At 39.3% G+C, this 9,360-nt stretch overlaps 1 non-coding gene across 1 annotated transcript; it reads right to left on the bottom strand.

Annotated features, from left to right (window-relative positions):
- Positions 1-1,848: 1,848 nt before the first annotated feature.
- On the bottom strand, positions 1,849-1,952 carry LOC112427526 (small nucleolar RNA U13). Its single transcript, XR_003019136.1, has one exon. It is a non-coding gene; the product is annotated as a small nucleolar RNA U13 (small nucleolar RNA).
- Between the last annotated feature and the right edge of the window lie 7,408 nt (positions 1,953-9,360).

The raw sequence follows: 9,360 nt of genomic DNA, 5'->3' as shown, positions 1-9,360 counted from the left end.
TATCCTTTTAATACCTAGAGGATCTGTAGTGATGTCACCTCACTCATTGCTGATATTGACTATTTGTATTTTGTATGTTGAAGTCAAAATAAAAATGTAGAGCTGAATCTCTAAACTTAATGTTTTATTTGGGAAGAGAAAGTTGTAACTCAGGGCATACATGCAGACCAGGTGGCCTTTGGTATATCTGAAGAACAAAGACAAAGTTAGAGGTTTTATTAAGAAGAAGAAGAAATGTCACGTATTGCTCTTTGAGAAAGTTCATTGCCACTAGTAAGGGTTTGTAAAGCTGGGAAGCCCGAATAGGTGAGCAACAGTGATGGGCAAAATTAGTTCTAGAGCTGCAGCAAGTTATCTCAGAAGCTGTAGATAAAGCTGGTTTTAGGTTCAACAAGCAGTTTCAGCAGCCACACTTACAAGAATTACATTCTTGGAGTAACGTTTTATACTGCAAGTGATTTTCCTCCGGTGGCTTCTTGACTCTGTTTTAGTTGGAAATGACAAGAATAAGCCAATTCTTATGATCAACTTTCACATTTATTTTTTCCTCATCAGTCTGGCTAGAAGTTTATCAATTTTATTGATCTCAAAAAGCCAGCCCTTGGTTTCACTGATTTTCACTATTATTTATATGCTTTTCTATTTTATTAATTTTTTTTTTGAGACAGAGTCTCACTCTGCTGCCCAGGCTGGAGTGTAGTGGGGTGATCTCGGCTCACGGCAACCTCCATCTCCTGGGATCAAGCAATTTCTGACTGATTTTTATATTTTTAGTACAGACGGGGTTTCACCATGTTGGCCAGGCTGGCCTTAAACTCCTGACTTCAAGCGATCCACCCACGTCAGCCCCCTAACGTGCTATGATTACAGTGTATTTTATTGATTTTTTCCTTTGATCTCTCTTTCTTCTACTTTCTTTTCTTCAGTTGTTCTTGTCTTTCTGGTTTCTTAGGGTGAAAGATGAGGTGCTGGGTTTGAGACCTTTCTTCTTTTTTATTTAATCATTTAGTATTATAAATTTCTAAGTACTGCTTTGGTTTCATTTTCTTTCAGTGGAAAATATTTTTAAATCTACTTTGAGACTTCCTCTTTCAATCACAGATTATTCAGAGGTGTGTTATTTAGTTTCCAAATATTTTAGATTTTCTAGCTATCTTTTTACTATTAATTTATAATCTCATTGGGTCAGATAATATACTTTGTAAAGACTTGAATTTTTAAAAGTACACTGAAGGCCAGGGGTGGTGGATCACGCCTGTAATCCCAGCACTTTGGAAGGCCGAGGCGGGAGAATCACCTGAGGTCAGGAGTTCAAGACCAGCCTGGCCAACGTGGTGAAACCCTGTCTCTACTTAAGATACAAAAATTAGCCAGGCGTGATGGCAGACGCCTGTAATCTCAGCTATTTGGGAGCCTAAGGCAGGAGAATCTCTTGAATCTGGGAGGCAGAGGTTGCAGTGAGCCGAGATGGCGCCACTGCACTCCAGCCTGGGTGACAGAGTGAGACTCCATTTCAAAAAAAAAAGAAAAAAAAAAAAAGGTATACTGAGACTTACTTTTTTTATGGCCTAGATTATGGTCTATCTTGGTAAATGTTCATGTGCACTTGAAAAGAGTGTATATTCTGCTATTGCTGGGTGGAGTGTTCTATGAATGTCTATTAAGTCAATTTGGTTGATAGTGTTTTCAAGTCATCTGTATTCATACTAATTATACGTTTTCTTGTTTTATAATTATTGAGAGAGAGTCAGCAAGTTCTCAGACCATAATTGTGGACTTGGCTATTTCTCCTTGCAATTCTATTAGTTTTTGCTTAATTTATTATTTAATTTAATTTATTTTTCTTCCCATCAGAGAGGTAATGTGCCAATGTCTGAACAAGATTTGGGGGAGGCACATCTCACATATGCACTTGAAAACTCAATCATCATGCTTATGAACTACAAAAAAATCACTTCGTTTATTTTTTTAATTAAAAAAATTTTTTGAGATGGGGTTCTCACTCTGTCAACCAGGCTGGAGTGCAGTGGTGCGATCTCGGTTCACTGCAACCTCCGCCTGCCAGGTTCGAGCAATCCTCCTGCCTCAGCCTCCTGAGTAGCTGGGACTACATGTGTAAGCCACCATACCTGGCTAGTTTTTTTGTAGATTTTATAGAGACGGGGTTTCATAATGTTGGCCAGGCTGATCTTGAACTCCTAGCCTCGAGTGATCCGCCAGCCTCGGCCTCCCAAAGTGCTGGGATTATAGGCATGAGCCACTGTGCTCAGCCACTTTATTTATTTTTAAGCTTGGTTATTAAGGCACATAAGTATTTAGGATGTTGTAACCTCTTGTGTATTGACCTGTTGTATCCCCACTAACATTCTTTGCCTGAAATCTACGTGGTTTTATACTAATATTAATATAACCATTTCATTTACTTTTGATTACAGTTAGCATAGCATATCTACTTCCCTTTTTTTTTTTGCTTTTATCTTATTTATATCTATATATTAAAATGGGTTTCTTGTAGGCAGTCTGTCATTGGGTCTTGGTTTTTTTACACTTTTGTTATTATGGTAAAATGTATATAACGTAAAATTTACCTTTTTAACCCTTTCTAAGTGTACAATTCAGTGATAGTAAGTACATTCACAATGTCGTACAACTATCACTGCTCTCCATTTCCAGAACTTTTTCATCATCCCAAATGACTCTACCTATTAAACAATATCTTTCCACTCCCAGCCCCTGGTAACCTCTAGTGTACTTTCTGCCTCTGTGAATTTGACTATTCTAGGTACATCATATAAATGGAATCAGAATATTTGTCCTTTTATGTTTGGCTTCTTTCTTTCTTTCTTTTTTCTTTTCTTTTCTTTTTTTTTTTTTTTTTTTTTGAGACAGAGTCTCTCACTCTGTCACCCAGGCTGGAGTATAGTGGCATAATCTCGACTCACTGCAACCTCCGCCTCCCGGGTTCAAGCCTCAGCCTCCCGAGTAGCCGGGATTACAGGCTCCCACCACCACGCCTGACTAATTTTTTGTGTTTTTAGTAGAGACGGGGTTTCACCGTCTTGGCCAGGCTGGTCTCAAACTCCTGACCTCATGATCCACCAGCCTCAGCCTCCCGAAGTGCTGAGTTTACAGGTGTGAGCCATCGCACCTGGCCTGACTTCTTTCACTTAACATAATGTCTTCAAGGTTTATCTATGTTGTAACATACATCAAAATTTTATTTTTTTATTTATTTATTTTTTATCTATTATTTATTTATTTATTTATTTATTTTATTTTTTATTTTTTTTTAGATGGAGTCTTGCTCTGTCGCCCAGGCTGGAGTACAGTGGCCGGATCTCAGCTCACTGCAAGCTCTGCCTCCCGGGTTTATGCCATTCTCCTGCCTCAGCCTCCCGAGTAGCTGGGACTACAGGCGCCCGCCACCTCGCCCGGCTAGTTTTTTTGTATTTTTTAGCAGAGGCGGGGTTTCACCGTGTTCGCCAGGATGGTCTCGATCTCCTGACCTCGTGATCCGCCCGTCTCGGCCTCCCAAAGTGCTGGGATTACAGGCTTGAGCCACCGCGCCCAGCCAAAAAATTTTATTTTTTTAAAGCTGAGTAATCTTCTGTTGCATGTATATACTACATTTTGTTAATCCATTCTTCTATCAATGAACATCTGGGTTATTTTCACCTTTTTTTTTTTTTTTTTTTTTTGAGACAGAGTCTCACTCTGTCACTCAGGCTAGAGTGCAGTGGCACGATCTTGGCTCACTGCAACCTCCACCTCCTGAATTCAAGTGATTCTCCTGCCTTAGCCTCCCAAGTAGCTGGGATTACAGGCACACACCACCACAACCTGGTTGATTTTTGTATTTTTTATAGAGATGGGGTTTCACCATGTTGGCCAGACTGGTCTCAAACTCCTGACCTCAAGTGATCAGCCCGCCTCAGCCTCCCAAAGTCCTGAGATTATAGGTCATTTTCACCTTTTGTTTGTTGTGCACAGTGCTGCTATAAACACTGCTGTACAAATATCTGAGTTCCTGCTTTCAATTCTTTGGAAATTGAAATATGCCTGGAAGCGGATTGCTGGATCATGTGGTCACACAATGTTTAACTTTTTGAGGAAACTTCCACAGTGGTTGCACCGTTTTATGCTCCCAGCAGTAATGTACCAGAGTTCAAATTTCTCAGCATCCTTGTGAATACTTGTTGTTTTCTGTTTTTTAAATTTTGTTTGGTTTTTAATTTTAACATAATAGTCATCCTAATGGGTATAAAGTGGTGGGTTTTACTTTTTAACCTAGTCTGACAATATCTGCTTTTTAATTAAGGTATATGTTAGTTATCTACTGCTGTTTAACAAATTACTGCAAAACATAATAGCTAAAGAACCAAACATTTTTTCATCTTTCAGGTTTTGAGGGTCCAAAATCTGAAGCAACTTATCTGGGCAGATCTGACTCATGATCTCTCATAAGGTTAAGATCAAGTTGTCAGAGGGGGCTGCAGACTCTGAGGATTTGACTGGGGCTGAAGAACCCACTTCTGAGCTCATCCAGGAGGTTGTTTGCAGGAAGCTATAGTTTCTTACCATGTGGGCCTCTCCATGGGACTGCTCTCAGCATGGCTTTCCCCATAGCTGATACTGATACTGGGAGAAAGAGGAAGAGAGAGAGAGAGGGAAAGAGAGGAAAGAGAGGAAAGAGAGAGAGAGAGAATGCAATGCTGCTCTGCCTCTAGAGAGAGAGAGAGAGAGATTGAGAGAGAGAGAATGCAATGCTGCCCTGCCCTTTATGGCCTGGTCACTAATTACACATCATCACACCTGCCTTATCCTTTGCTTAGTAAGTCACAAAGCTCAGTCCATGCTCTACGGAAGAAGCTCATATGGTGGTGTCAATACCAGAAGATGGGCCTCAATGCTGGCCATCTTGGAGGCTGGCAACCACGAGGTATTTAGACCATTTACATTTAATATAATTCTTGATATGTTTGTGTTCAAATCTATTATCTTATTTTTTTTATTTCTACCACCTGTTCTTTGTTTCAATTTCCCCCTTTTATACATTACTTTTAATTCACTGAATATTTTTTATGATTCTATTATAACAACTTTGTTAGCCTGGTAGCTATAATTCTTTGTGATGTTATTTTAGAGGTTGCTTTACCATCTATAGTACATATCTTTAACTTCTACAGCTATCTTCAAGGGATACTATACTATTTCATGTATCAGAACCTTACAACTATATACTTCTATTCTTTCCCTCTAGGACTTTGTGATATTATTCTCATATATTTTACCTGTATATATGTTAACAACAAACATCAAAATACATTGTTAATATTTTTGCTTTAATCGCTTTTACCTTTTAAAAATGTCAATAATAAAAATAATAATAATAGCCTTTATATTTATCCATGTATGTACCATATCTAGTGCTTCTCATTTTTTTGTGTAAATCCAGATTTCCAACTGGTATCATTTTCCTCCTGCTTGAAGTATTTCCTTTAACAATTCTTACAGTACAGGTCTGCTGGTGATGAATTATTCAGCTTTTATATGTCTGAAAAAGTCTTTATTTCATCCTTGTTTTTAGAAAGATAATTTCACTGCATGTGGAATTCTATGTTGACAGTTTTTTCTTTCTTTCAGTGCTTTAAAGATGTTGCTTCACTGTCTTTGAGCTTAGGTTGTTTTTAATGAGAAATTTGCTATTATTCATGTATCTTATTTCCTTTGTATACAATGTGCCCTTCCCCCCATCCCTGGCTAATTCAGGATTTTTCTTTTCATCACTAGTTTTAAACAATTTGATAATACTATGGCTTGGTATAGGTTTTTTGTTGTTTGTTTTTTTCATGTTTGCTTTAGCTTCTTAAATCTGTGGGTTTATAATTTTTATCAAATCTGGAAGTTTTTGGTGTTATTTCTTTAAAAAAAATACACATATATACTTTTTTTTGAGACATAATTTTACTCTCTCCCCCAGGCTGGAATGCAGTGGTGCAATCTCAGCTCATTGTCTTCCTCCGGGGTTTAAGCAATTCTCATACCTCAGCCTCCCAAGCAGCTGCGATTACAGGCACACACCACCACGCCCAGCTAATTTTTGTATTGTTAGTAGAGACAGGGTTTCACCATGTTGGCCAAGCTGGTTTCAAACCCCTGACCTCAGGTGATCTTCACACCTCAGCTTCCCAAAGTGCTAGGATTGCTCTCTGGAAGCCACTCACTAAGCACAGTTCACACTTGATGAGGGGTTTACATGACGACATGTGTAGCAGGAGCTGTGGATCATTTGCTAGTGAAGTATGTTTTACAGTAATTCTCACTTACATTTCATTGCTTGAAGGTGTCCTACACTTCACCAATGCTCTGTTTATTTGTGTTTCAGTCTTTTTTTTTTTCCTGTGTTTCATTTTGAATACTTATTGATGCATCTTCAAGTTTGCTAATCTTTTTTTCTGTAATGTACAATCTGCCATTATTCCCTTCCAATGTACTTTTCATATCAGATATAAAAAGTTTTTCTCTTTAGAGATTCTGTTGGATCTTAGTTATATCTTTTGTCTCTCTACTAAAGTTATTCAATCTTTTGTCTAACTCCTTAGAGATATAAAATGTGGTTATAACAATTTTTTTTTTTTTTTGAGGCGGAGTCTCGCTCTGTCACCCAGGTTGGAGTGCATTGGCATAGTCTCGGGTCACAGCAACCTCTATCTCCCAGGTTCAAGCGATTCTCCCACCTCAGTCTTCCAAGTAGCAGGGACTATATGTGCACACCACCACTCCTGGCTAACTTTTTTGTATTTTTAATGAGACAGGGCTTAGCCATTTTGCCCAGGCTGGTCTCAAACTCTTGAGCTCAAGCAATCTGCTGCCTGCCTAGGCCTCCCAAAGTGCTGGGATTACAGGCATGAGCCACTGTGCCTGGCCCTATAATGATTTTAATGTCTTTGTCTACTATTTCTATCATTTGTGCTGTTTCTGGGTGAGTTCCCATAAATGAGTTTTCACTATGGGTTACATTTTCCTTTAAACTGGATCCCGAACATTGTGAATTTTATTAGTGTTGGGTGCTGGATATGTTTTCTTTCCTAATAATATTTCCTTCTTTTCTTTTCTTTTTTTTTTTTTTAAAGACAAAGTCTCACTACGTTGCCCAAGCTGGTCTCAAACTCCTGAGCTCAAGTAAGCATCCTCTTTGGCCTCTCAAAGTGCTAGGATTATAGGCATAAGCCACCATGCCCGACTTTTAAAAATATTGTTGAACTTTGTTCTGGGATGAGGTTAAATTACGTAGAAACAATGTACTCCTTTTGGTTCTTGCTTTTAATCTTTATTAGGCTGGAGCAAAGCAATGGTTAGTCTAGGGTTAATTTTTCTCTCTGACCGAGGCAAGATCCTCCTTAGTATTCTAGCTAATGCCTTATGGATTATGAGCTGTTCCAATCTGATGAGCAGGCATTGGTCTCAGCACTGTTCCCTCTAGTGCTTTCAATGGTTCTTTCCCTGACCGTGGGGGGTTTCCTCACACGTATGCACTGATAAGTACTCAATTGAATTATTAGAGGAACTCTCTTCAGATCTTTGAAGTTCCCTTTCTGTGTAGTGCTCTCTACTCAGGTATTCAATCCTATGAATGTTAGCTGCCTTGGTTTTTCCAGGACATTTCCCCAGATGTCCCTCATCTCCTCAAACTCAGAGAAGCACTTGGCTTCTGCCTGGATGTGTCCTCCCTGCCTGTAGGGCTCTGTTTGTTTCACTGGTCTTTCTTACTCAGCATCTAATGTCTTCAGAGCCGTTGTTTCTTACATTTGATCTGGTTCTATATTTGTTTCAGGTGGGAGAGCAAATCTAGTTCCTAGGATTCCATCTTTGCCATGTCCCGTGTCTTTTTCTGTCTTAACTCTCATTTTGATGGAGTATTTTCTGCAGTAACTTCCTGAGGAAGAATTTGTGGACATAAGCTTTTGAGATCTTTCAAGTCTGAGATTTTTTTCTCAATTTACATTTGATTGATAATTTGGCTGGGTATAATATTCTATATTTGAAAAATATTTTCCCTCAGAATGGTTAAGAAAGTACATCCGTGTGTTTTTAGCTTCTAGTTTTCTGGGTGATTCCTTCTCCTTCTGAAAAAAAAAAAAAAAAAGAAAAGAAAAACCAGAAGAAACCTTTCAGGATATCTTCTTCATACTCACTATTATCAAATTTCATATCAATGTACTTTTTTTTCAAATGTCCAACATTATGTTGGCCATTTGGAGAACCTTTTCTAATAAAAAATGTCATCTTTAGGAGACCGAGGTGAGTGGAATGCTTGAGCTCAGGAATTTGAGACCATTCTGGGCAACATGGTGAAACACCATCTCTACAAAAAAGTACCAAAAATTAGCCAGGCATGGTGGTCCACACCTGTAGTCCCAGCTACTTGGGAGGTCAAAGTGGGAAAATTGCTTGAGCCGAGAGGGTCAAGGGTGCAGTGAGCTGTGATTGCATATATATATATTCTTTAGCTCTAGGAAATTGTATCGAGCTGGTCCTACTGAAGGAAGTCAGATTCACTTTTCTTCTCTCAGTCAGATACCATTCATCTCTCTGTTTTCAGATTTTTAGAACCTTTTTGGCATCTCTTACAAGCTGCTGTCTCCTAGTTTGCTCAGCCTACTGAAGAAAGATTATTCTTCTCTCCACTAAGTCAGTTACTACTAATTCATCTGTTTTGCAGCTTCTAGAATTTTGTAGATCTCTCTTGTCCACTGTCATGTCTCTCGTTCTCTCTGCCCTTGTAGTTTGTGCCTTTTGCATTCCTTTACTATTGTGTTGGTGGGATTCCAAGAGCAAGTGGAGAGAATGTGCGTGTCCATGGGGCATTTACTGGAAAGACAAGGCAGGGGCCCAGGTAATCAAACTGTGCAGTGTGGCAACGCGGTGGTCAGGAAGTTCAGAGACCACTCCCTGCTGTCCAGAGCCTGCTGACTTCCATTGCCCAGTCAGGACTAGTTCAAAGAAGAGCAAGGAAGAGACCACAAATGTGCCAACAAAGGAGAGTATATGCTCCCTAGGCATAGCTATAGACATTCATTTAGTTTATTCCAGATGCTTGTATTAGCACCCCTTCTGTGCAAGACCAAGGAAGAGCCCAACTCCAGAGCTGCCATTTTTAACCACTGATGTATTTCAAAGCAAGAGAGATCAGAGCAGAAACTTCATCTGCTACTTTTTCCTCTTGTGAGATATCTCAGTAGCTTCTCTTCTTGAGTTGCTCAGACCCTGTGGCCAGAGGCCTTGTGTCCTGCCTGTGTTAACAGCCGTTTGATATTAAAGGCTGATGGGGGCGGAACTACTTGCTAATCTAGGTTTTCT

Source organism: Macaca nemestrina, chromosome 13, assembly GCF_043159975.1.
Source record: "Macaca nemestrina isolate mMacNem1 chromosome 13, mMacNem.hap1, whole genome shotgun sequence".
In the NCBI taxonomy this organism is placed as follows: domain Eukaryota; kingdom Metazoa; phylum Chordata; class Mammalia; order Primates; family Cercopithecidae; genus Macaca; species Macaca nemestrina.
This window is presented reverse-complemented; position numbering and strand designations above follow the sequence as displayed.